Below are 27,869 nucleotides of genomic sequence, written 5' to 3' on the forward strand. Positions count from 1 at the left end.
GGGCTGGCTGGCATGTGGTGCTGGGGGATTGAACCGCGGTCCCTGTGCTTTGCTCAGCTTAGTTTGTTCTAAGTAGGTGCTTTAGACCACTGAGCCATCTCACCAGCCCCTACGTCTTCTTTTTGATACCATTTTTTTAACCAAAAGATGTCCTTAGATGAAATAGTTTAAGACAGCAACCAAGTTTTGGTGGAACTGGGGTTTTGAACTCAGGCCCTTGTGCTTGCCAGGCAAGTGCTTATTCTACTGAGCCATTTCCCTGGCCCCAACCATAGCTTTTTACAGAGCAAGTAAATTAAAATAGAACGTAGGTTCAAATGAAATCGATATTATAAGGCTTTCTATTCCATTTATACTCTCAGTAGTATTTGAGATTGTCCTCTTTAAATTGACCAACACTGATTATTGTTATTTTTAAAAAGTACTGTTATTTTAGTGAATTAAATTGAGTAAATAGTTGTTTGCCCAGCACCTAGCATAATGCCTAGCATGTATTATGTGCTTAAAAAATATTGCTCAATGAATGAATATAAATGTTGGGTGACTGGTTAAATAAATATTTTTCTAAAAATTGTCATGTTAGGATGATCACAAGTTTGAGCCTAGCCTGAGCAGTTTGGTGAAAAAAGTAGAATAAAGGGCCTAAAGCTTTTGTGCATGTCTGTAATCCTAGCACTGGGGAGGCTGAAGCAGGAGGTTGCTATGATATTGAAGTCAGCCTGGCTGCCATAGTGAGTTCAAGGCCAGCTTAGGGGACATAGCAAGGCCTTGTGTCAAAAAAAAAAAAAAAAAAATCCATCAGTATAATCAAAGGGCAGGGTTGTAGCTCAGTGGGAAAGCACTGGTTTCAATGCCCACTTCTGTAGTACCAGAAAAAAAAGGGTCATGTAACATGAACATCTCACAATTGTTTTCCACATTTCTTTACACAAATCACATAAATGCATAACAAAATTTTGTATAAATAAACTCATGTTTATAAAGTTATAGCTGTCTCATCATTTCTACAAATAATGGTCTATGTTCAAGAGTTGCATAGTTGTCCATTGTTTGGACTTATAATAATTGTGAGCAGTAAGATTATTTTTAAGTTTTTGTTAATAGAAATACTATCACTACTCTCGTACAAGCATACCTGTTGTGTACTTTTCTGATTATACCTTTGATAAGTTTAGGAAAGTACTGTTGTGAAATCAAAAGGAAATGTGGATTTATAATTATGCTAAGTATGAATAAGTTGCCAAAAAGTTATTATCAGTTAATATTCTATAGTACTTGACAGTTTACTTCAACAGTGGATGGTAAGTACTTTTTACCTTTGTCAAGTTGGTAGAAAAAAAACCCTCTGATTTTAATTTTTTATTACTAATGAAATATTTTGACATATTAGCTTTATTATTTTATTTTAATTTTTATGTATGTATTTGGTATAAGGTCTCACCATGCAACCTGGACTCAGTGATCCTCCTGTTTTGAGCCTCCACAGCACTGGAATTACAAGCTGGCTCAGTGCACCTAGGTCTGGGCCAGTGTGGCCTATAGTGCCGGGAATCGAACCCCTCTCCCAGTGCTTGCCTAAGCACACTTAGTCCTCTGAGCTATCTCACCAGTCCTAGCTTTGTTTTAGAGAATTTCCATTTCCTTTTCTACCTTACTGTGTTAATCATTTTATTATTGACTCCTACTAGTCGGAGCTTCCTGTTAGTAAGAATAGTAATACATTTTTAAGTTTTTATAAATGGTTAGCTTTTTTTATGCAGAAAAAAATTACTAGAACGCAAATAAAAGTTGCAAAAAAAAAACTATAGAATAAAATAGCAGAGAATTAAGAAACATCTGAAGATAGGAATTTTTTACTTAAAATTTTTTCAAATTTTTCAAATTTTACTTAAAATTTTATTAAGTAACTGGAACAAAAGCTGGCATTATATAGCAGGCACTCACTACATCTTCCATGCATGAATGAATGAGTGAATCACTCTAAAACCTACCTATGCTAATAACTGGCGCTATGTATATATTTTCTTCATTCACAGTATTAACTAACACCTCAGAGCAGTTGTTATCAAAGCTCTGCTTGTAGACCAAGAGAAGGGACATTTAGTTGGCTTTTTGGTCAAAATTTAAGTCACTTATTAAAACCTCATAAACTAGGCAAACAATATGATTTTCTATTTTCTTTTGTTTTCAGCAGGGTCCTGCTGTGTAGTTTAGGCTGACCTTGAACTCACAGCAGTCCCTCCTACCTGGACTTCTCAAATGCTGGGATTACAGGCAGGTGCCACCATGCGTACCTGATACTTATTTTCTAACCAGGAGCTGAAAAATGATCACTAAAGATATTTTATAGGGGGACTGGATCAGTAGACAGAATACTACTTTTTATAGTTCATTAGTAAACTAAATCAAGCATTGAAGAATCAGATGAAAGTAAATTCTAAAAGCAAAGTTGAACATTGTTTCCTACAGTTATGTAGATCTCGTTTAGTAACTGCAACTGACAGGTTGAGTGAGAGGCAGAGGGTACACTGCAAATATTACAGTATTTCTAGCTACATGTTAAAGCACACCCAATCCTTGACTGAAATATAGTATCAAATGCCCTGACACACAAGTTTTTTATTTTTTTTTAAAAGTGAATTAGCCCACTAAACACCTTTGAATTGGGCATTAACATTGAATACTACAGTTTTAAGGCAGAAGTTCCTTGTTTCCCCCAGTTTGACCCTGCCGAGGCAAAGGGGAAATGGTTGCTTTACTGTCTTTGTCCCTGCTGGGGGTGTTTCTCCTAACACCTTCCCACCACAAACACCAAGTAGGTTGCCTTGTCTTCCAGGTGGAAATGGAAAGGTGTAGAAAGTTCTTAACTTGGCTGCCACCCTTGTGGGCTTAAGGGCTGGAACATCTGAGCTTGGCAGGTATTTAAGGCTGACGCTTGTCACTTTGGAAACACCTCCATTCTAACCCTAGTGAGAAAACACTGGTGATCTTTGCCTGGAGTTTGGGTAAATGTATCTCATCTGGCTGTCAGCTCACTTTACCGTTGTCATCTGTGAGTAAAACTGCTACCTCTGTATGAAAGTTTCTTCACCATTCCCCTTTACCAATTTCAGTATGGGCCAAGGAATCCAAACAGAATTCACCTTTGGAATTAGCCAAAATGTTCAATTCCACTAGAATGCTGATTCCGCAAGACACATAATTTTTGTCTGCTTTGTCCTCTGCTGTGTTCACTTGTGCTAGAAAAGTGCTTGCACTTAATAAGTGTTGGATAAGTACTGAATAAATGAGTTCCCCAGAAAGGTAGGCAGAACTGAGTTGCTGTGACCTCCAAAACCCTGGTCTCTAAGAACCATCTAGCAAGGTTCCATTAAAGCCTCGAGGCCTTTAGGCAGGAGGTAAAGGAAAGCCGTGTCTCTCACAGCCCACCAAAAGATCTTCTGATCTTCAAAACTCCAACCTATTTCTGCCTTAGAAGAGGTTGTAGGGTGGGGGATATAGCTCAGCAACATAAGTGCCTGTCTGGCAAGCACAAGGCCCTGAGTTCGATCCCTGGTACGAAAAAAGAAAAGAGGTTGTAAAGCTGAATTTCAGAACTAATTACAACCTTTTTGTTAAAGCTGCAGTCATTTTGTTCTCTGCCACTGAACTTGGCTAAATTATATCATTTGTCATCAAATTGAAACTTCTGTGAATGTCCTAAAAACAACATGCTATATATTCAACTGTGTTTATTGCAGAATACCCATTGTACCCTGGCTTCCAGCAAACGCTTATCTCATTCTTGTAACTTCTAGGAAACCTATTTGTCACCCTCCCTTTCTTCCCGTTGGTCACAGGGTGGCAGTGGTCCTGCATCCGCTCTTGTTGGCCTGCCCAGACTCTGACCATATTCTCCATCTGAAGATACTATTTCTTGCTTGGACTTGACTGTTATAAATTTTCACATAGTTTAGAAGGTATGTAATACTTTTTATATGAAAAAACCTTATTGTTTAAAGTTGAGTTTATATTACACTTCTTGGAAAGTTACTGTGTGTACATGTGAAGTAGCTGGAAAATCCTAAGTTCAGGAGATACTGTCCATTCCCTTTTTCCTTACTCAAATACATAAGAATAAAGTTTAGTTTATAGTTTTATTTTTTTAATTGAAAACAATGCACCCCAGGCCTGCCATGCCAGCCCCTTCCCCGGGGCACACTGTGACAGCAATTGAGACTGGGCATGGTGGCGCATGCCTGTAATCCCGGCTCTTGGAAGGCTGTAAACAGGTGGATCACTATGAGTCCAATCTAGTAGTGAGACCCTGAACACCCTGTAGATCCTTCTCTAAAATACAAAAAAAAAAAAAAAATCAAATGAAGATATATGAATAATGGTCCTTACGACCCACTAGGAAGGGACAATCACCATTAAAAGCTTTAGTTATTTTTTTCTCTAATGAAGGATTATTATCCTAAGGATGTATTTTCTAATAGTCTGTGTGTGCATGTACATATTATAGATGCAATTCTAATTCCATAGAAAGGCTGTATTTCTTTTTCTTTTTTAATGTATTTGGCACAGAGTTTCACTACATAGCTCAGACTCAGTGATCTTGTTTTCAGCCCCCCCAGCGCTGGGATTACAGATGGCTCAGTGTGCCTTGGGGTGGGCCGGTGCTGTGATCAAGCCCTGTTCCCTGTGATTGCCTAAGCAGGCTCTTTAGTCTGCTGAGCTATCTTACTGCCCCTTGCATTACTTTATTGCATTTATTTATTTATTTATTTATTTATTTATTTTTGTGGGAACTGAGGATTGAACTCAGGCCCTTGAGTTTGCCAGCGAAGTGCTTATTCTACTGAGCTATCTCCCCAGCCCCTCTTGCATTAGTTTAGATCAATTTGAATGAGTTCCCATATTGCCATGGAGGTAAGAAATTTAGTTTCAGTTCATCATTGAGATAAACAGGTTAAAAATCAATCATGAGGGCCGGCCAGATAGCTAAGCAGACCCAAGCACCTTCTTAGGCAGATGCAGGGACCAGGGTTCGATCCCTGGCATGCCATGCTAGCCCTGCCCCCAGGGCTCACTGAGTCAGGCACATCTGTAATCCCAGTGCCCGGGAGGATGAAAACAAGAAGATCACTGTGAGTCTGAGCTGCGTAGTGAGACCCTGTAGACCCTGTACTAAAATACAAAAAAAAAACAAAAAAATAATCATAACTTGATAGAAATAAGCGACCACAAATATTTTAAAGCCAAGTTATATATGATTTTTAACCTGCTTTTCTAAGTAGTGTTTAAAAAGCATTAGAAAAATTAAATTTCATTGTTAATTTAAGCAAAGAAATAATTTATGAATTGCCCATCAGTCTGGACCAAAAATAATTGAGAATACTTTACCCCACCATAAGGGTCTCCATATTTGTACCTAGAAAAAGGAAGTGACGTACACAAACAGCAGATTGACTGCAATTGGCTTTTGCCTTGTATGATCATGCTTTGGCAGCTATCAACTTTGACTGGCTGAAAGTTTTGCTGCTATGATTGGCTGAAACTTGCCTGTTTGTTCTGAGAGTATGGTGTCAGTGAATGGACTGCATCAAATTGAGTTATAGTTTATTGTGTAGAGAGACCATTAGGCCAAATTTAAAATGTATATGAAGTTAGAATTAAGCTAAACTTCATTCAGTTTAGCAATATTATTCTACAAATATTTCTTTATGTCACATACCTTTAAATGTCTAAAGATTTCTATTATGTGTTTCATAATTTATGTGCACAATATCTGCTAGCTTACTTTATTTTATTTATTTTTTAAATGTATTTGGTTGTTACAGGGTCTCACTATGCAGCTTGGACTCCTAGTGATCCTCTTGCTTTCAGCCTCCCCAGTGCTGGGGTTACAGGTGTGTGCCACTATGCCGCGACTCTGGCCAGCTCAGCCTGCCCTGGGGGATCCAACCACGGTTCCTGTGTTTTCCTAAGTTTGCCTAAGCAGGCGCTTTAGTCCACTGAGCTATCTCGTCAGCCCTGCTAGCTTACTTTAAACTAGCTTTGTTTGCATCCACGTCTATCTTTTTCTTTCAGTTCTTTTTTCCTTATATTCAGAAGCTAAGGTTAAGAGCTCAGACTTGGAACAAAGCAAATTGGACATAGATAGAGTTGGGAAGAGTAATGGTTTAGATTTGTATCTATACTGTGTAATTTCCCTCTATTATTGTGTCTGACCAAGATAATAAGCATGTACAAAAGCCATTGGCATAGTAAATTGTTTGGACATTTTTTTCCAGAAATTAAGCAATTACAGAATGTCATCTAGACAGTTGAGTAATAATAAATATTACATGTCCATGGGAAACTTTCTTTTTGGCTCTTAATAGAATATTTTTTAGTTCAAAAAACTCATGAAATAACTAACAGTGGTGTCTAAGTTGGAGAACTAATGTGTTTCTGGCCTCTTCCTAAAAAAAATAATAAAAAAAAAACCTTTATAGATTAATTTTGCAGTTACTATTTAGGAGTCAGGATATATCCTAAGCCAAATCCTTGAACTGTGCTCAGAGGAGCTGAAATCCATTAAACCCCCAAGGGAGCAAATGGCTCTTCTTTGTGAACAAGTGGGGCACTTGTGTAAGAGTTACTTTGTCTCCCTTCACCTTCAACTCACAGAACCACTAATACATGGATCATGGCTGTTGTCAAAAAGGACACATTTTTGAGTCAGGGTTCTCTCATTTATCCGATAAGTATTTGTCAATCACTTTATTCTGTGTCTATCTGGCATTGATAGGAAAATGCTGAAAATCTCTAAATAAACAAAAATTTCTGAGAGGATGAAATTAGGGAGGAGATAGATTAGGGGTTACAGGTAATAGAAGACTTAAGGCATCCATGATAGAGACTTTGAGTGAGAGAAAGTTACCAAAGGGTTTTGAACACAGAAAGGTCATACTGCCTTTTTTGAGTCTAGGTTAGCTTTGAATTACTATGTAGCACAGGCTAGCCTCAAACTCATGGCAGTCTTCCTGCCTCATTCACCTGAGTGCTGGTATTACAGGTGTGTACCACTGTGTCTGGCAGTATCGTATTTGACATTTTAAAAAGATTAACCTGATCCTTACATTGAGAACAAACTCTAAGGGGCCAACTTTGCTAACAACGTCATGGCATTTACAGTAACCTAAGCGAGAGTTGATGGTATCTTGGATCAGAGCTGTGAGTCACTTGGTCACAGTAGTTGGATTCCTGCTATATTTTGAAAGCAGATCCAACAGTACTTTGATAATGAATTGAATATGATGTGTTAGAACCATGAGGCTGGAGTGAGAATAGTTTCGAGAATTGAATGCCAGAATGCTCAAGTTTAAGGTAGAACTGTGTTTGTATTTGAACTTAGCTACTGATAAGGTCTGAGACCTTTGAGACTTATTTCACCTCTCTTGACCTTTGTTTTGTGTTGATGGGAAGCCTATAAAATGGAATGAGGTTGGCTAGTATGTTCTATGACCATCATGTTGATTGAGAGAAGTTCTCTTTTGAGGTGCTCAGTAGGCTGCCTGGAACCTGGTTAAGTACTCCATAAACATTCGCCGTTACTGTTGCTACTTTTAGAACTAGCATTTCTCTTGCAAATGTTGTTGGTTGCCTTCAGGATAACGCACACCCGCATAATCACAACAGTCGTAAGGCCTGCTTATCTAGATAACGCGTGGCGGGCACAAAGTGTACAGTGATTTCATCTCTTAGGTAAGTTATGCTTTTAGCCAAAACCACTTTTTTAAAAAATCTTGGCCGCTTTTGATGTTCTCTTATTTAATTCTGAATTAATGTCTTTTGAAACTTTAATTATTTTTATTTCACTACAAGATCTGTGTGATTCAAGAATAGTGAATCTTCTTTAAAGAAGCTTTGACATTTGGGCTGACTGACTGCTGCAACAATAAAAACACAGTTGGTGGAGTTTGAAATGAAGCCACTTAGTAAAAATAAGTTTTTTAAAAAAATTTATTTTATAAATCTGAGCAACAAATTTGATAACATAAATGAGTAGTATAACAACCATTGTTAATTTTCTATTCCTGCTTTGAGATACTGTACCATTTTTAGTTTATGTTGCTTTGTTTTTGTTCTTGTTTTTTTCTCTTTAAAATAAAAAAAATTATTTTACAGAAAAAAAATGCAGAATTTGAAAACATGATAATAGTTTAGCAATGGTTAATATACTGTGTATTGTTATTTTCAAAGCAGTTGCTCAGATTACAAGATACAGGCATGAAAAGTTAATATAGGCACAAAACAGACTTTTTAATGAACTAATTAATTAGTAACATAATTGTCTTAGCTATCTTGTGTATATATAGCTATATATAGGGATACATCTCTCTCTATATTTTTCCCCTGCTTTTCTCATTTTCCCCATCCTAGTTCTTCCTTTTGAGCAATTTCCTCTTTCACGGTATCTATTGTAATTTTTGGATCTTATTTACTCTTTCAGGTTCTTACACTAGGGAGACAATATGTTTGCATGTGTGAGTCTGATTTATTTCACTTATGAGTATAGTTTCAAGTTGCATCAGTTTACCTATAAAAGTCTTGAGTTTAGCTTTCTTTCTTTCTTTTTTTTTTTTTGTATTTAGGACAGGGTCTATAGGGTCAACAGGGTCTCACTACGTAGATTGGATTCGTAGTGATTCTCTGGTTTTCAGCCTGGGATTACAGGCACATGCCACCATGCCCAGTCTTTATTTTTCTTTATAGCTGAATTTAAATAAGTTTCATAATGTAGTGTGTGTGTGTGTGTGTGTGTCTGTGTGTCTGTCTGTCTGTCTGTCTGTCTGTCTGTCTGTTTTTTTGAGACAGGGTCTTACTATGCAGTTCAGATTGGCCTTGACTTTCTACCCCAGGTCGTCTTTCTTTTTTTGCGGAACCAGGGATTGAACTCAGGCCCTTGTGCTTGCCAGGGAAGCACTTATTCCACTAAGCCATCTCTTCAGCACCCCCCAAGTAGTCTAAAATTCATAACAGTCCTGCCTCAGCCTCCTGAGTGCTGGGATTACAGATGTGCACCACCATACCTGGCCAGAATTTTTTTTTTAGTGTTAAGGATAGCTTTAGAATTTCTTTTCCTTTGGCCTATTGTTCAGGTGGCAAAAGTAACAAAATAATAGAAATTTTTTGATGAAAAAGGTATTCTCATGAATAAGCCAAACATGTTTTCTTTTTCCCCTCAAATAGGAGAAAAAAATTCAATCCCTACTCTGTTTGTAGGCTAAATATTCCTAAAATATTATTCACAATCAAAATAATGTGCTTTTAAAAAAAATGTTTTCTAGAATTTTAGTGGGAGGTTAAAAACATGCAGTTCCCTTCTCTGCTGCTAGGTGGCAGTTAATGCCTTGGAGAGAAAAACCCTGCCCCCCCTCCCTGTCTTCCATATCCAGAAAGATACATGCATTGTTTTCTTCTGTAAGGTAAGAATTCTCTTTAGGATACAATCTTTTTTTTTCTGATTTGTTTTGTTCAAGTGAATTTACATTCATCTTTTCCTTTAATTGTTAAGAATTATGCATGCAAATCAAACACGGACTGCTATTAGCTCAGGGAGAATAGATAGTATCTTTTAAAGTGGGTGGTTTCCAGTGTACGTTCATTACTATGGAGTGGGAAGTTGCTATAATTTCCCAGCAAGTTTTGTTTCCATATTTACTAAAAAAAATATTTCCTGTGAAAGAAATTATAGCTGACTGATGCTAACATTATACCTAATTAATATAAATGTAATACAATTAAATATAAAACAAAAGTGAAGAAGAGAATTCTAAAGATCTGAAAGCTGTTTCAGCATGTAAAATTGCATTTTCAAGTGACCTATAGGACCAACAATAGAATAATTTTCATACAAGGAACTGAAAGATATGGTGTAAAAAAAAAAACAAAACTTTTTTTTTCCCCCAGAAAAGGTCTATCCAGATCCAAGCAAAATTATTTGAAGAACACAATAGTGTCTGTGTATGTCTAGAAAATCTGGTTTACCTCTGCTTTTTAGTATGTTTAATTGTGTATTTGTTGTTATCTCTGACCTTCTTTACCAAAAAGAATATATGGGGTAGATGTTTGTTCTATATAAAATGCAAAATATCAAATCCCTGTTCAGTTTGGGTATTAAGCCAAAGGCTCTCTCCAGGCTGGACTCAGTGAAGCTTAACACCAGAAAGAAAAGCTGTTTCTGGCATTCTAGACCCTTGCTACATCCAGATGGTCGGTCTGTAGCCTGGCCAGGACCAAACCCTTCCTGCTGCCTGTTCAGCTGGCCTTGGATGACAGCCCCAGGCGACACCAACCTCCATACCCCTTTAACTCTTGAAAGTCCAGAATTGTCAGGAAGAGGTGTGACTTCAATTTAATTTGGTTGCACGAGTCAGTCACGTTTTAATCTGGAAGTTGAGTTAGTAAATATTTGTCCACACCACCACCCCCATCTCCATAGACTTCCTCTCACAGTAGCTCAGTCAGCCAACTGGCATTTGAGAAGCACCTTTTGGAAGGGAGCGTGTGTGGGCAGCTTGCAGGTGAGGGTAGGGCTGCCAAGCAGACCATGCGGTTTGTCCTGCGCCTACACCCAATACCTGACTTGGGCCGTTCCAGAGTATTTGTATACACAGAGCAGTTCTGCCTTTTTGGATGTGGGTAATTTCAAAAGTATTTTTTTTATTAAAATAACTTGTTGACCAGACTTTTTCAGCATGCAAGCAGGCATAATGTCAAATATAAAATGATAATACAGAGATTTAAGTGGGAATGTTTCTGAAGCCGTTGTGCTTGGGAAACAAATCTGTACTGTTTTAAAAGTACACTTGGAAATCTTAGTGGCAGCCATTGTTTTCATTTTGGGTTTTCAGAGGTTTGTTTGTATGTGGAAATTTCACCAGCAAGTAGGACATAAAAGCAACTCTCCACTTGAAGGTGAAGTTTTCCTATGGCTTTGCTTTTCTCCACCTGGAGAGATGTTAGTGACTGATTTGCAAAGGTGCTTCTCAGTTGGCCAAAATAGACATTTTCAAATGAAAAGATCTATGACTCGTGTCACTTCCCTGTTATGTGTCTGCACTGACTGTTATTTTTAATTATTATTATTATTATGGCCAGTGCCAAGCCATTCTGTTTTCCACAAAGTTGATTCCAGAACTGAGAAATCCCAGCCAACATACAGTCCTGGTTTACAGAGCGCTGCATGAACAATGGGGGACAGACCTACCAAAGTGCTAGGTTTTTGAGAGTTCTCAAAGGGAGAAAAGGGGAGAGCCGGGGAGGGACGGACAGAGGGAGAGAGGATGAAAGACCGACAGACCAGAGGAAACTGCAGCTGCAGAGAATAGAACCTATAAACAGGACCCAGGGAGGAAAAGTTAAAGGGTGAAATCTTTATAGCACTGAGATAAAAAGGAAGTATATAAAAGAGTAAAAATACATCTGATGCACCCGCTGGTTCAGAGTTTCGCCTGGAGAGATGGGGGGTTACTCTTGAGCAGCTGAACCTCTCTTAACCATGAGCATGAAAGGGATACTCTGGCACAGGCCTCCCTTGTGGCTTGGGATCTGAAAGGCTTCCCTTAACCCTCTCCACCGCTCAGCTCTGATCAGATCTTCTCTCCCTCCTTGGCCTCCTGGCTTGTTCCTTTGCACTTGCCTGGCCCACAAGTGTAGAGTTGCCTCCTGTGCCATGACCTTGTCTCTTTGCAACCAAGATGATGGGAATTGGGACTGCACATCCAGCTGTTATGTCAGGCTGCACTGGGTAGCTTTCCTCCCAGCTGGACCGAGGTCTTTCCTCTGAAAAACACAATGAGCTCGACAGGCGTTTAGCAAAGATTATGTCGTCAGGGGAGATATGATATCATTTATGGTTCAATGCACATTTCCAGAAAACAAGCTGAGATCATCCTAACACAGAAAAAAAAGCATCATTTTTGTATGTAACTGCCTGTTTTCAGTTTTAAACTTACTTTTTAACTAATAACTAATAGCTGATACCTCATGGATTACAATGAGGTTTTCATAGAACAATAGAATACTACTCCCACCAGAGAGGAAATGTAAGAAAAAAGTTTATGAAAGCAAAAAAAGGAACTAAAGCATAGAGTTAAATGTCAATTTTTCCTCAGAAAATTTGAAGAAGACAGTTTAAAGAGGAAGATTATTTTTAGAATAAGTCATCTAATGTTGATTTACTGTTCATTCTTTTTTTAAAGTTTTTTTGTTTTTTTGTTTTTTTTTTTTTGGTACTAGGGATCAAACTCAGGACATTGCCCTTGCCAGGCATATGCAAAGAGCACTATTTTTGTGAAAAAAAATTTGTTTTTCATTTGTGAATGTGTAAAAATTTGAGAGTACCATTTTCATATTCTGGTGTTGTCAGCATGAGAAATGTCACCAGTTAATATGTCAGGTTTCCTACCTTAATTAAAATGTGTTTTTCTCTATTTCCCATCACCATGAGAATATATATATTTTATACATCGTAGCATAAAACCTTTTGATCAGATTTCACATCTTTATTGTTATACTAATGAGAAGTCTGTTTAGCTTTGGTCTTTCCAAATAGGCCTACAAGTTTCTAGCACACTAGCTTGGTTCTCTCTGTCCTCTGTCCCTTGACCTCCAGCTGAAATCAGCTTGAGTCTGTTCATCTAAAAAAGTGAAACTAGACCGTATTTCTACACAGCGTATTTGTCTTGATGGAGGGGTACACAGAACTGCAGGGAGCAATTTTCTGTTCCAAGAAGGAGACAGAGATTGGCTGCCACCCAGTTCAGCCGGCTCGTGTCCTCTCCCTGCCAGCGAGTTCAAGGTGACCTTTAACTACTGAGCAGGGCTCCTGAGCTCTGACTGCTTCCTCACCATGCAAGCTACTCTTCTTCCTGGTGGTGTTAGTACTTGTTGGGTTGGGGTGTGCGTCGGGGGGCTTGAAATAGAAGCACTACGGAGAAAAAAGTGAAGACCTGACTTTGGAACCTCTTAGGATTTACCTTGCCCCTTGATCATAGAGTGGGGTTCTTCATTTTTTTTTTATTTTTTATTTTATTTATTTATGTATGTGTGTGTGTGTGTGTGTGTGTGTGTGTGTGTCCAGCTCAGCCCACCAGGGGGCGGGGCTGGCTGGCATGTGGTGCTGAGGGATTGAACCGTGGTCCCTGTGCTTTGCTAAGCTTGTTCTAGTTCTAAGTAGGTGCTTTAGACCACTGAGCCATCTCACCAGCCCCCCCCCTTTTTAATTTTAAGGTTCTTCATTTTTTAAAGGATGTCAACATGTGGCATGGAAAATTTGTAACCACATGGAAAATTTAGCATGGTCTATTCATCAACATAGCTAGTTTATCTGCAAATGTGCTATAAGTTTAAAAAATTTTTTTTTTTTCTGTGTGTGACACAGGGTCTTGCTGGGTGGTTTAGGCTGCTCTTAAACTCACTATGTAGCCCAGGCTGGCCTTGAACTTCTGGTGATCCTGCCTCAGCTTCCTAAGAATGACAAGCATGCACACTACTTCCAGTCAAAAGGAGAGGAAGGGAGTGGGTCAAAAGCCTATAAGTCCTAGTACTCCCATGTTGTCTCCTGTCCAAGGACTGACCAGGTGCAACCCTGCTTAGCTTCCGAGATCAGCTGAGCTCAGCCATATGCAAGGTGGTAACTCCATATTTAATGGAACTTTTGCAACCATAAACATTTTCCTTTTTATAATTATCATCAATATTTCTGTTGTGTAGAAAGAGTCCAGGAAGAATTACAGTATATACAATGATCAAATAGCTTATAGAATTAGTGCTAGAATTTTAAAAATACAAATACAAATTATTATTACTTATCATTTGGTTGATTTTTTAAAATATTTAGTACAGGGTCTACAGGGTCTCACTACATAGATAAGAGACTCAACCAGTCTATTTAAAAACCTTCCATGATTAGGATAGATATACAGCTGCTTTCTCTTAATTCAATGAGAAGAAAGATTTGTACTAATAGTGTTTGGACAGGATATCATGTCTGCATCTTGTACTATGGATAACTACTATGAAGACAACAATATGTAATGTATTAATTATTGTAACTGTCCTACTAACCTGTTTTGAAACTGTCTCATAGCTATTTGTTTCTCAATAAAATTAATTTTTAAAAATGAAAAAAATAAAACCTTCCATGATTACTCTCTTAAAAAAGAAAATAATGTAAAGTGGAAGTATCTTTACAGTTATAAACATAAAGACTTGATAGTATTTTTCTGACTTTTCCTGTTTAATGACTTCACTGATCGTGAGTCAGTACATTCTTGACATCTTGCCTCCTGCTAACTTTGTAGGAACAACCTCCTCCCTCATTTGGAGGTATCTGTACTCACTTAACTGACTGGGACCTCCAAAAGCTGGCATTTGACTCTTCCCACAAAACCAACCAATTTTCCCGTTTATTGGCAACTTGTTGAAGGCAATTGACTGCTTTTTAAGAGAAAATGTTTCCTTCCCCTATTGTGTCACCTCTGTCCGTAACACACTTCTCAAGGTTCTGGCTGAACCCTCTTGATTGCCAGACAGCAACTTCCTTTGAGGAAAAATAAAGCAACTGGTGTCACAGGCTTGAGATTTTGTTTCATTAAAAAAATAGTCATTGCTTTCCAGTCTCAACATCTGTACCGTAAATGTCATCACTGATTGTAAGGGGCTTTCCAACTCAATCCTGTCCATATATTTTACGGGAGAGGAAATGAGCTCTAGAGAAAGAGGGTTGTAGTTCAAGTTCTTGAGCAAGAGTTCTCTTGTGCAGTGTTATGTACTGCCGCAGCAAGCTGGTGAGGCATACGGATTCCCTCTCAGGTCAACTTTAAGAGCATAAAGTGAAGCACAGGCAACTGGACACCTTCCCTAAACTGTATACAAAACTACTACAAAATGCATCACAGACCCATATGCAAAAGCTAAACTTTGCAACTTTTGGAAGAAAACAAAGGTGTAAATCTAATGATTGCTTCGTTTGCCATTTTTTTAAATCAAGTATCCTTTTTTTAAAAAACATTTATTTGTGTGTGTGTGTGTGTGTGTGTGTGTGTGTGTGTGTGTCCAGCTCAGCCCACCAGGGGGCGGGGCTGGCTGGCATGTGGTGCTGGGGGATTGAACCGTGGTCGCTGTGCTTTGCTTGTTCTAAGTAGGTGCTTTAGACCACTGAGCCATCTCACTAGCCCCTTGTTTGCCATTTTAAGGCCAACTTTATTAAAAGATAAGCCATATACCATAAAATTTAGCCATGTGAAGTACAGTATATACAATTGAGTAATTTTTGGAGTATTTATAGAGGTGTACACCCAGCACTGGGCTTTAATTTTAGAAACTGATTTGTTGTTTTTCTTTTAAGAATAATTTTTTGGCTCACACACAGGGAAGGTTAAGCAATGACAATGTGGTGAGGATCTTTCTCAGTCTGTTTTTCTCTTCTCCCATTTTGGTATTTTTAATTTCACTTTATGGTACAGGGCCTCATCCAAGCTAGGCAAGTGCTCTGCCACTGACCCATATCCCTAGACCTTTTAAATTTTAATTTTGAGACAGAGTCTTGCTAATTTGTTCAGGGGCAACATGTGATCCACTTGCCTCAGCCCCCAGGTAGTTGGGATTACAGGCATGTACCATTGCACCCAGCTTCTTTTTAAAAAACAGCTTTATTGAGATTAGCTCAAATTCAGTACAAATTCACCCACTTATAGTGTATTATTCAATAGTTTTTTAATATAGTCACAGAGTTGTACAACCATCACCTAGACAATAACTTCTTTTTTTAAATTTAAATTTTTTTTCCATTTATGTATTTGGTACAGGGTCTCCCTAGGCAGCTCGGACTTGTAATATTCCTCCTATATTCAGCCTCCCCAGCACTGGGATTACAGGTGTGCGCCACCATCCCTGGACTCCATTGCTGGCTCAGCACACCCCAGAGGCAGGGTCGGCACGGCATGCAGGACCAAGTTTCGAACCCTGGTCCCTGTGCTTCCCAAAGCAGGCACTTAGTCCTCTGAGCTATCTCGCCGACCCATAACTTCTTAGATATAACATCAAAAAGTCAAGCAATAAAAGAGAAAAGTTCTATCTCAAAATTAAAAACTTTTTTTAATATATTGCTTTTACTTTTGAGACAAAATCTTACCATGTGGTTCAGGTTGGTCTTGAACTCACTATGTAGCCCAGGCTGGCTTCAAACTCAGGGTGATCTTCCTGCATTAGCCTCCTGAGTTCTGGGATTTCAGGTATACACCACCACATCTGAATACAAAAATAAAATCTTAGGTTACAAATTATTATAACAAGAAAATAGAAAGGGAGCCCACAGAATGGAAGAAGGTATTTGCAAATTAAACACCTGATAAGGGTTTTATATCCAGAATATATAAAAAATGCTCATAGCTCAAAAATAAAAAGGCAAACAGCCCAGTTAAAGAATGGGCAGAGGGGGCTGCCAGGGCAATAGCTCAGCGGAATAAGCACCTTCCTGGCAAGTACAAGGTCCCAAGTTTGAGCCAAAAAAAAAAGAATGGGCAAAGTGAGGGTGTGGTGGCACACATCTGTAATCCCAGATCTTCTGGAAGCTGAGGTACGAGGACCACAAATTCAATGTCAGTGTAGGTATTTTAGCAAGGTCCTGTCTCAAAATTTACAAACTCAAAACAGCTGGATATATCACACCCCTGGGTTTGGTCCCCAGTATCACAAAGGTCAAAGACTTGAACTACTATTTCTCCAAAGATAACGTACAACTGGGCAGTAAGCACATGGAAAAATGTTAAACATCACTAGCCACTGAAGAAATTCAAACCACATGCTATAATCAAAGTGACACGGTAACGAGCTGGCGAGAATGTTAGAACATTAGAACCTTTAAAATGCTATTGCTGGTAATACAAAATAGTATAAACAGTTTGGGAAGGAGGTTTTTTTTGAGGGGGCTACTTCAGGCTGCCTTAAAAGAGGGTCTGGTGCAGCTTCTGGAGCTGAGAATCAAACTGTGGTCCAATGCGCCTGCCTGCATTTGGCCCCGCAACACTTTATACAACTGAGCTATCCAGCAGAGCCCCAGTATAACTAGTTTGGAAAGTGTGGCAGTTCCTTGGAGGTTTAAACATGGAATTACCATGTAACTCAGCATTTTTACTCCTAAATTTGAACTCATGAGAAATTAAAACATACTTCCACCAAAAACTTGTATGTAAATGTTCATGACATTATTCAGAATAATGAAAAAGTAAAAGCAATTTAAATAAACGAAAATCTGTCATACCCATATGTCGTAGAATATTGCTTGGCAATAAATACAGCTGAAGTCCTGAAGGGCTAGAGGATAGATGGGAGGAAAGTGAACAAGGACTGCTAACAGCTACAGTTCTCTTTTTGTGGTGATAAAAATGTTCTAAACCTACACTGTAGGGGCCAGGGAGATAGCTCAGTAGAATAAGCACTTGCCTGGCAAGTGCAGGATCCTGAGTTCAATACCCAATGCTAAAAACAAAACCAACCAACCAAACAAAAAAAACCCCAAAACCCCAACTAGATTGTAGTGAAGGGGGCATAATTCTGTCAATATATTAAGACCATTCAATCATACATATTAAGTGGGTGAATTTTATAGTCTCTCCATAAAGATGTTTTAAAATACCTAAGAGTCCAAAGGAAACTTGAAATGTTATCAGAATATTAAAAATAAAACATTGGTGTAATATGTTTATTAACACATTGAATTATGAGTGGGTCTACTACCATAATTTTGAAAGAGTAATTAAAACGTGATATTTGAGATACCTGCAACAAATGCGAAAGCAGGAAAGAAATGTGGTTTCCACCGGTGAAAGTCAATAGGGCTGCTAATACTCTGTGGAATTTTGTCTGCATTAATAATTGAAGCGCTGTGTGCTAATCTAAGCCTTCAGATGAGCAGAGATGAAAGACAGGGCAGAGATGGGGAGATTGTGAAGGAAATGCTATTTCAATTAGAAGTCAGTAAAAATAATGATGTAATTTTGTTTTCCTTCCAAGTTTGTGAACACCCTGAATTTTTCCCACAGACTCAGAATGAAGACAGTTGCGGGTCCATCAATCCCTGATTAAAAACCTTGGTGGAACAATGGGCGTGGTGGTGCTCGCCTGTAATCCCAGCGCTTGGGAGGCTGAAAGTAGGAGGATTGCTATGAGTCTGATCTATATACTGAGACCCTGTAGACCCTGTATTAACTACATAAAACATAAGAAAAACAAAAATACTTCTGTGGAGGGATAAATATGAGGGAGAAATGGAGGGAGGGAAGAAAGGAGGGAAAGGAGAGAGGGACGGGGACAAGGAACAGAGAAGAGATTCAATCTTAGTTGACCACCCTTTCTAATTGTACCCTTTTTCAATAAAAGGGACTTAAGTGGAAGAAAATAAGTTTTATTTAAATCGCTAAACAAGAGTCAAGTCTGAAAAGAGCACAGAAAGATTGATTGCATGTGAGTCTCTGAAAATAGAATTTTGATTACTATCCTCCTATAATTTGCCCTGTCCCTATAGCACTAGCCATACAGCCTACAGCATGACCACCCAATAATGTTGTATTTCCCCTTTTAACGGAAGATACTCATTTAGAGAAATAATTGTTGTTTATAGCTATACTAGAAACAAAGAGTTTTAAGTTATGTCAAGTGGGAATATTTTCCAGATTTGCCTATGTATGTCTGGCAAGGCAGGAAAGCCACCAGCATTGTTTTATAGTCCATTAGAGACTGGGTGAATGACCAAGCTCAAACACTGATTTTGGATTTTATAGAAATACAGTCACTCTTGGGCCAGCCAAATAGCTCAGTGGATTAAAGTGCTTGCAAGCAGGCGCAGGGGATGGGGGAAAGGATGGAGGGGTGTTCCTCCCTGGGCCTGCTGAGATAGTGATTGAGACTGGGCGTGGTGGCGCATGCCTGTAATCCCAGCTCTTGGGAGGCTGTAAACAGGCAGATCACTGTGAGTCTGATCTAGTAGTGAGACCCTGACCACACTGTAGACCCTTCCCTAAAATACAAAAAAAAGAAGAAGAAGAAGAAGAAGAAAAAAATATAATCCCTCTGATTTCCAGAGGAGTTTATCAGAACACAGCAGATTCAAGTAGGCTGTAGTATATGGGTAGTCATTAAGGGGTGGAATGGAAGTAAAGAGAGGCAATCAAGTAATTTCCTTCCATCATGTTCAAAGGACAGTAAATAGGACTGAGAATGGAGTTCAGGGGTAAAGAACTTTCTAGAACTTGCCTAGTATGTGCAATCCTTGGTAACAACAAGCATCGGATGATTACAATATGAACACATGAATGGAATCAAATAATTTGAAAAATAGAAAATGAAATGTGTGATGTTCCTGTCAGTCTTTGAAAGCAGGGGTGAGAAGTTCTTGGGGTCCTCCTTTGAAATCTGCTTTCTTTCTGGTCGCTTCCACAATGTAACATAGGATTGCTTGCTAGAGAAGTAGAACATGCACTGTGATTCAGAGGGTGCACTGAGACATGCTCTGCCATGAGGTAGGTGAGATGGTGCTCACTGGTAATCCCAGCTACTTGGGAGGCTAAGGCAAGAGGATTGCAAATTGGAGCCCAGCCTGGACTGAAAGATCAGAAGTGTGAACCCAGCCGGAGCAATTTAGTGATTTGGTGAGAACTGTCTTTGTTTATTTATTTTTTTGTCTGGGAATCAAACTCAGGGCCTTGAGCTTGCCAGGCAGGTGCTTGTGCCCCTGAGCTATATTCTCAGCCAAGACACTGTCTTAAAAAAAAAAAAAAAGGCTCAATGTAAAGACCCTGAGTTTAGTTCTTAGTATGGGGGGTAGGGGGGAAGAGACATCTCTGGATAACATACAAAAAAAGATAGAATATTTACAGTTGATCTCTTTGGAAACCCCAGATTAAATGGCCATCATAGTTATAAATTACAGGGCAAGTCTCTGAGATCAAGTGAATTGGTAGTGCGGTAAAAAGTGATAGGAACTGGGGAAGGTCCAGAACAAGGTCCTTGGTGAGAATTACAAGTTGAAATGGAGCCATGGGATCGGAACCCTGCCGTGAAGCTCCAGAGAACAAGATGCGCACTCAGCAGAAAACACAGACTCCAGTAGCCAAGAGGCAAGCAGATGACTCAGAGACTCTGTACCAATGAAGGTAGGTAGGTGCCAGACATCCAGGGCTGTAGAAGCTAGGACTGTCTGGGCTGTGATGGAGGGACACAGACATGAGGCTTGGGAAGGGAAGGGCACCTGCCTCAGGCCGAAAGCTGCACAGTGATGACAGAACTGGATCCCTACAAGGCCACATGAACCTGCAAAAGGAAAGAGGCAGGCCCTGGGGCAGAGGTGTTGGCTCAGAGGACCTGACCCAACAGTGGCTGGGACAGATCCTGACAGATCACTATGTGTATGCAAAGTCAAACATAGGGATAATAATAATAGCAACAATAACAGTGAATGTCACGTAGCTCTTACGCATATTATTGCCATTGTTAGCATTTGTGTATATTTAATTAATTTATAACACCTTATAGGGAACTAATTGTGCTCATTATGCTGAAGAGGAAATTAAAGCACAGAATTAAGTGATTGGCCAAAGGTCATAACTAGTGAGTGGTAGAGGTGGGATTTTAAGGTCGACACTGGCTTCAGTCTCGTTCACTCTTCCATAGGCTTCTTGAAAATGTGTGTGTGTGTGTGTGTGTGTGTGTGCGCAATATAGACATACTTGTACACATAGGTGTGTGACTGTATACACATGAGTATATATGCATGTGTATGTGTATACAGACATATACAGTGGTATACTGGAGCCCGCTACTAGCACAGAAAAATGAAACATGCACTTCTCCTTCCGACTCCACATGAATAGCTTCAGTTTGCCATGGTGGGAACCATTACCGTGCGGAAAAGGGTAGGTCAGGAATTAATTATTTTGAAGAACAGACTTCCAACACCCCGCTAGTATATATATCACATAGACAGGTCATATGGATCCACTACTTAAATAATCAAATATTAAATAATACACAATGTGAACCAGTAAATACAAAATTTTAAAATGTTAAGTATAAGAGGTAATGTATTACTCTTTTTTTTTTTCCCTTTCTTTCTAGTCAGGGTTTCTCCATGTAGTTCAGGCTGGCTGTAAACTCACAGTGATCCTCTTGCCTCAGCCTCCCAAGAGCTGAGATTACAGACATGTGCCACCACACACAACATGGTACTAACTGCATAACTGTTTTGACCTACTTCCTCTCATACCCACCCTACATATGAGAAAAGAACAAATAAAGAGACTGCTTAAGAACATATTTGTTATAAACTGTTAATCTAAATTCTGGGGGAATAAAAAGGTATTACTCTGGATACTTCGTTGTGGGTCCTGATGAGCCCTCAATCTGCTGTGTCGCTAAATGAACAATATGAATTTTAAAAAGCCCTATTTGCATTATTGTTTATTTTGTTTTTCATTTAGACTTGTGGTACAGTCAGTGAAGAAGATATATTACTATGTCTATTTGTGGATTTTTTTTTTTTTTTTTTTTGGTGGAACCAGGGATTGAACTCAGATCCTTGCGTTTGCCAATCAAGCGCTTATCCTACTGAGCCATCTCCCCGGCCCCTATTTGTGGATTTTGATAAAATGTACCTGTGAGTTTTTGTGAATTTTAATTTGCTACTTAATTTCCTAAGGTTTGCACATCTTTTTGTTTAGCTTAATAAAAATGCGATTGACTTCCTTTGCTCAGTATTATTTCATCTGCAATGAAATGGGAACTGTAAGCATTTTAATAAGTGGGTTGAAAGATTTATAAGACTTACTCCAAAAGTAAGCCCCTTATGTCCAATCTGATTTTATTTTTTTGTAATGAAAACCAAGTCTAATAGGGCCAGCCAGATAGCTCAGCAGACTAAAGTGCCTGCTCAGGCAAAGCATAGCAACTGGGCTTCCATTCCCGGCGTGTGGTGCAAGCCCTGCCCATGGTGGGAGCTGAGACAGTGACTGAGATCGTGCATGGTGGCACGTGGCTGTATTCCTGCACCTGGGAGACTGAAAACAGGAGAATCACTAGGAGTCCGACATATGAAGTGAGACCCTATAGACACTGTAGACCCTGTACTAAATACAAAAAAAAAAAAAAAAAAGAAGAAGAAAACCAAGTCTAAAGATTATTTATTGATTTATTTTGAGGGTTTTTTTTTTTCAGTTTATTATTTATTTATTTATTTTGTGTGTGTGTGGCCAGCTCAGCCCACTAGGGGGCGGGGCTGGCTGGCATGTGGTGCTGGGGATTGAACCGCGGTCCCTGTGCTTTGCTTAGCTTAGCTTGTTCTAAGTAGGTGCTTTAGACCACTGAGTCGTCTCACCAGCCCCTATTTTGAGTTTTTGAAACAGGGACTCTACTATGTACTTCATGCTGGCTTTGAACTCCTGGCAATCCTCCTGCCTCAGCCTCCTGAGTGCTGGGATTATAGGTGTGTACCACCATGCCGTGCTGTAAAGAGACATTCTTGCCACCTCATATTTCATAGCGACAGTAGATATTTCTTCTTGTGCTACGATGCCCTCCTGGCTAAGGGAGTGTCATAGAGTGTGCCCTGACCCTGACTGAAGCTCTGTGAATGTGGATACAACTTGTTCTGATGCCCTGACTGCAGGAGGCTGGAATCAGTGGGGAGTAATACAGGGAGCTGGATCTTTTTATCTTAACTAAAGCAAGCACACTGGCTCTCCTCAGACTCGTCTTCTAGCCCCTGATGTTCTGTATTTAGCAAAGTATGCCTTGGAGTGAACGGTCACTTGCACGGACAGTGAGTGCAGTCATTGTCTGTGTCACGTGGAGAGGCAGTGGAGCCCGTGTGACCGCACTCTTGGGCTGTGCCTGCGTCTCTTCATCTCAAAGGATACAGTTGAACATGACTAGTTTATTAGTATTATTTCAAGTTTGCATAAATAAAAGGATCATATATACGAGTTTAAGTCAAGTAGAGCTCAAAGTAAATATACTGTGTCATAAACATTCTGTGTTTCAGTAATAGTCAAGGAATCAAAATAAAATGGGTGCAACTTCATAGGAACATGTTAAGCTTAACTCTCAAATTGTTGGAAATAAGCTTTAAAATGAAAAAAAACTCCCTTCAATTTCTTAACTTTGCCTTAACCCTGAAACTGTCGTAAATTATTTCAGAAATCCTAGCATGCCACAGCAAATCCATTTACCTTTATACATAAAACTATAATATAATCACTCACGAGGCAAGGTCAGTTGTGATTTTCTTTCTTTTTCCTTCATTTTATGTATTTGGTACAGGGTCTCACTATGCAGTTCAGACTCGTAGTAAACCTCCTGTTTTCAGCCTCCCCACTGCTGGGATTACAGTCATGCACCACCACTCCCGGACTCAGCAGCTGGCTCCCAGGGGTGGGGCCAGCCCAGCATGCAGGACCTGGGATTGAATCTTGGTCCCTGTGCTTGCCAAAGCAGGTGCTTAGTCCACTGAGCTATCTCGCCGGCCCTTTGTGATATTTTTCTGACTTTACTGGACATCATAAATTGGTTAAGACAGATTTAACTAGTAGTGGTGCGTACCTTATTTGAGCCATTTTAAGAAAACTGAAAGCTGGGGTGGTGGCACACTCCTGTGATCTCAGCACTCAGAGACTGAGGGAGAGACTTGAGCTCAGCTCTGCTATTAGTGGCCCTGTCTCAAGATAAAATAAAAACGCCTGGGGATGCAGTTCAGCACAAAGGCACTGGCTTCAATCCCTAGTAGGGGGGGGGGGGCGTGGTACTAGAGAAGAAGAAAAATAGTGATAAAAAGAGAGGTAAAGCAAGCAAATTGATACTAGAGAATACAAAATAAACAGTTTGAAGGGGGGGGCTCAGGCCAAGTGTTATTCTTGCTTCCATGGGTGATGAAATTTGTTAAGTGTTTTATGGGAAAAAGCCTTGTAACCTATTATGATTATGATAATTTTGTTTGTTTCTTAAAAAAAAAATTTGGTACTGGAGACTGAACTCAGAGCCTTAGTACTGAGTATACCCCTACCCCTTTATTATTTTATTTTGAGGCAGGGTCTTGCTAAGGCTGGGCTCAAATTGCAGTCCTCCTGCCTCAACTTCCCAGAGTGCTGGGATTATAGCTGTATGCCACCATGCCTGGCTTAATTATATTTTCTTATTTTCGTACAAAATAGAATAAGATAATAATTCTCAGTATTACATGTAGATACACAGGTGAAGAATTACCATAAAAGTTGCATTTAAACATCTTGAGAACTTAAAAAAAAAAGGACTTGAAATACTTCACTAAAATGTCAATGATTTCTCTGCAAGGATCAGGAGGAAATGTTACAGACTTGCCTAATCTGTACTAAGTTATTGATAAATATGAGGTTTAGATATGTTAATAAAACAATACAAAGAATTTTCACAAGACTACTGAAAACCTAAAATGTGAACTCAACACTTTAAACTTATTTTTTAATGATTGTCGTGTTGTAATTTTTTAAATGTATAATTATTTTTAAATTATTTAGGACAGTTTGTTCAAAGCTTCTGGTGTTTATTTTATTTATTTTTATTTTAGCGAAGGGTCTACAGGGTGTTCAGGGTCTCACTACTAGATTGGACTCATAATGATCCTCCTGTTTACACCCTCCCAAGAGCTAGGATTACAGGCACATGCCAACACCAGTCTCAATTGCTGTCTCAGCACGCCCCAGTTCGGGGCTGGCAAGGCAGACCTGGAGATCGAACCCCCGGCCCCTATGCCTGCTTCTGGTGTTTAAAAGCCCAAATTAAAGATCTTCTAAGATAGTTATCAGGATGCGGAGGATGTAGGAAGACTAACACAAGAACAAAAAATATATATATAGCTTTTTCAAAGTTCAAATTTAAAGGCTCTACATAAGTGATTGGAAGAGATCTCTGCAAAGCCATTCTGAAAAAACTTGAATCCTGGGTGAGCAGGAATTGCCTCTTGGGTGGAAGGGACGCTAAGATGTGGAAGTATAGAACAAGAGTAGTCTGTGGAGAGAGTGGTGGAGCCATCTGTCCCTGAGCCCTCCAGGGAGAATATGTTCACACTAGCTTGGATTCAAGGAGTGCCAGCCAGTGCACGTCAGCGCTTTCCGGCATCCCTACTGGGACATTGATTTGCGGCTCTAGGATAGCCTGACCCTGTTAAATGTTGAATTACTGTCTCATTTCCAGTTCCGACTCCATGCTCACCAAGGAACAGTCTGATTAGGATGGTGAATTTCCACTTTAAGAGGAGGAATGGATGAGTCACACAAGTATGACCTGCTAAAGAACAAAAAGAAACTTGGTTTTCTTGTACATCTTCATTTGCAGGTAAGTTGGTCATGCATAGGATGTCAGTCTCCTGAGCTCAGTGAGTGTCAAGCCATGCTCACTGTGCCTGACAGGCTAAGGCCTGGACAGTGGATGCCGGGTAATCAGTGCAGCTCTGTAAGGACCCTTGGCAGTAAGCTGCTTCTCTGCTTGAAATAGCAAGCTGTCACAAAAGCATCTGGTCCACACCCCTGCTTGGCCTTCTCTGTGTTTTCAGATGAGCATTTTTTTTTTTTTTTCTTTTTTTGCAGTACCGGGGATTGAACTTAGAACCCTGCACTTGCGAGGCAGTCACTTTTCTACTGAGCAATCTCCCTGGCTTCTACTAAGCTATCTTCCCAGCCCCATGTTTTCAGATGAATTACCATAGTTTTACCAACACCTCAAATGTTTAACTTATCATTTTATATTAGTTTGTTAAATAAAAGTGACTTTACTGGTACGCACCACTACTAGTTAAATCTGTCTTAACCAATTTATGATGTCCAGTAAAGTCAGAAAATTTAATTTCCTAATTAATAAAGTCTCATTATAGAGCTTACTGAACAGTGTGTATGTATGTGTGTGTGTGTGTGTATGTGTGTGTGTGTGTGTGTAATAGTACAGGGGATTGAACACAGGGCCTTTGTACCTTTGCACTAAGTTCCTGGCTCCCCAGCCCTATTTATTTATTTATTTATTTATTTATTTATTTATTTATTTTGCAGTACTGGGGATTGAACTCAGGGCCCTGTGCTTACCAGGCAGTTGCTTATTCTACTGAGCTATCTCCCCAGCCCTATTTATTTTATTTTATTTTTTATTTTTTTTGGCAGAACCAGGGATTGAACTCAGGCCCTTGCTCTCACTAGAGAAGCGCTTATTCCACTGAGCCGCTTATTCCACTGAGCCATCTCGCCAGCCCTTTATTTTTTCTTTTGAGCCATGGTCTAACTAAGTGTTTAAGTTGCCCATACTTGGCTAGAATTTATGATCCTCCTGTCTCAGCCTCTCAGAATGATGGGATTATAGATGTGTACCACTACACTACTAAATACATTTTAAAAACCTTTTTCTTTCAAAATATTATAGTCATAGGAAACATTAAATATAATAAAGCTTTATCTAGTATTCTCCAGAGGTAATATATACCTGTAGTGTGATTTCACACACAAGCTATTGATGTTGGTACAATGTATAGGTCTTCTTCAGATTTTGCCTTTTCTTATAGTGCCTGAGATTGAACTCAGGCCTTCATGTATGCTTTGCAAGTGCTTTACCACTGAACTCCATTGTCAGCTCCCTGACTTCACCATTTTTACACACTTTTGTGTGTTTGTGTATATGTATATAGTTCCAGCAGTCTCATCAAATGTGTAAAAGATTCACTGTTTTATTACCACAAAGATCCCTCATGCTACCTTGCTATGGTCCTTTATTCTTCCTGTAACGGCTTGTGTCTAGTTGTCCCCTCAAAGCCTCATGCAGTCAGTGGGCAGCTTCTGGAGTTTGTGACTGACTATTGTGGGTGTGGATGCTGCACTCACCCTGGGGCAGGTAGTTTGCATTAGAGTGTAAGGAGGGGAGAGAGGCTAGCTAGCTGCCTGAGCCCATGCCATTCCCTTTGCTCTTCTCTGTGCCGCCACCATGAAAGGCTGCTCTCTGCCATGTGCCACTCTGCCTTGGAGCCAGCTGAGTATGGGCTGAAACCTCTGGTAACTGTGAGCTAAATAAACCTTTCCTTCCCTAATTTTGAGTGCTGAGTATTTTGTCCCAGCAACGAGAAAAGAGTAACTGAGACATTTCCATTTTCCTTAATCTCTGATACCATTAATCTGTCTTTCATCTCTGTAATTTTATCATTTTGAGGTTATATAAATCATATAGTTTCTAAGTTTTTAAAATAGGCTTTTATTTGTTTTTATTCATCATAATCCTCTAGCATCCATCCAAATGTAGCATGTGTCAATAGCTTGTTTCTTTCTATCACTTAGGGTTCCCCGATATGGATTCAGCACAATTTGTTTACTCTTTTGCCCACTGAAGAACATTTGGGTTGTTTCCAATTTTAAATGATTTGAAATAAAGCTGTGATGAGCATTCTTGTACATGTTTTCATGTGGACCTAAATTTCCATTCTGTATGTAAATGACTAGGATACAATTACTAGGTTCTATGTTAAGTGCAGGTTTAGTTATTTATTTTATTTGTGAGAGAACTTTGCAGAGTATATATACCATTCTACATTACCACCAGCAACATGTAAGAATAAGTTTTTGACAAAAGCATTTGGTAGTGTTGCTATTTTAGCCATTTTGATAGGCCACTGATATCTCACGATGGTTTTAATTTGCATTTTACCTATGGCTGATGATGCTGAGCATATTTCCATTTGCTTATTTGCCACCTGTATATCTTCTTTGAAGAAATTTTTTTTTTTATGTCTTTTTTGGTTATTACTAGTTGGACTGCTTATTTCCTTTCATTTGATTTTTGAG

General features: G+C 39.3%; 1 long non-coding RNA gene across 1 annotated transcript in view; it reads left to right on the forward strand.

Moving 5' to 3' along the window:
• The window catches only part of LOC111817706, a 26,063-nt gene extending 737 nt beyond the window's left edge, over nucleotides 1-25,326 (forward strand). Inside the window, exons 2-3 of the long non-coding RNA XR_002821838.1 lie at nucleotides 3,840-3,959; nucleotides 25,252-25,326. This is a non-coding gene — a long non-coding RNA (uncharacterized LOC111817706). The remainder of the gene's footprint in view (nucleotides 1-3,839; nucleotides 3,960-25,251) is intronic.
• Nucleotides 25,327-27,869: the final 2,543 nt, after the last annotated feature.

The sequence above is a fragment of the Octodon degus genome, unplaced genomic scaffold (genome assembly GCF_000260255.1).
Source record: "Octodon degus isolate 3935 unplaced genomic scaffold, OctDeg1.0 scaffold00067, whole genome shotgun sequence".
Lineage (NCBI taxonomy): Eukaryota > Metazoa > Chordata > Mammalia > Rodentia > Octodontidae > Octodon > Octodon degus.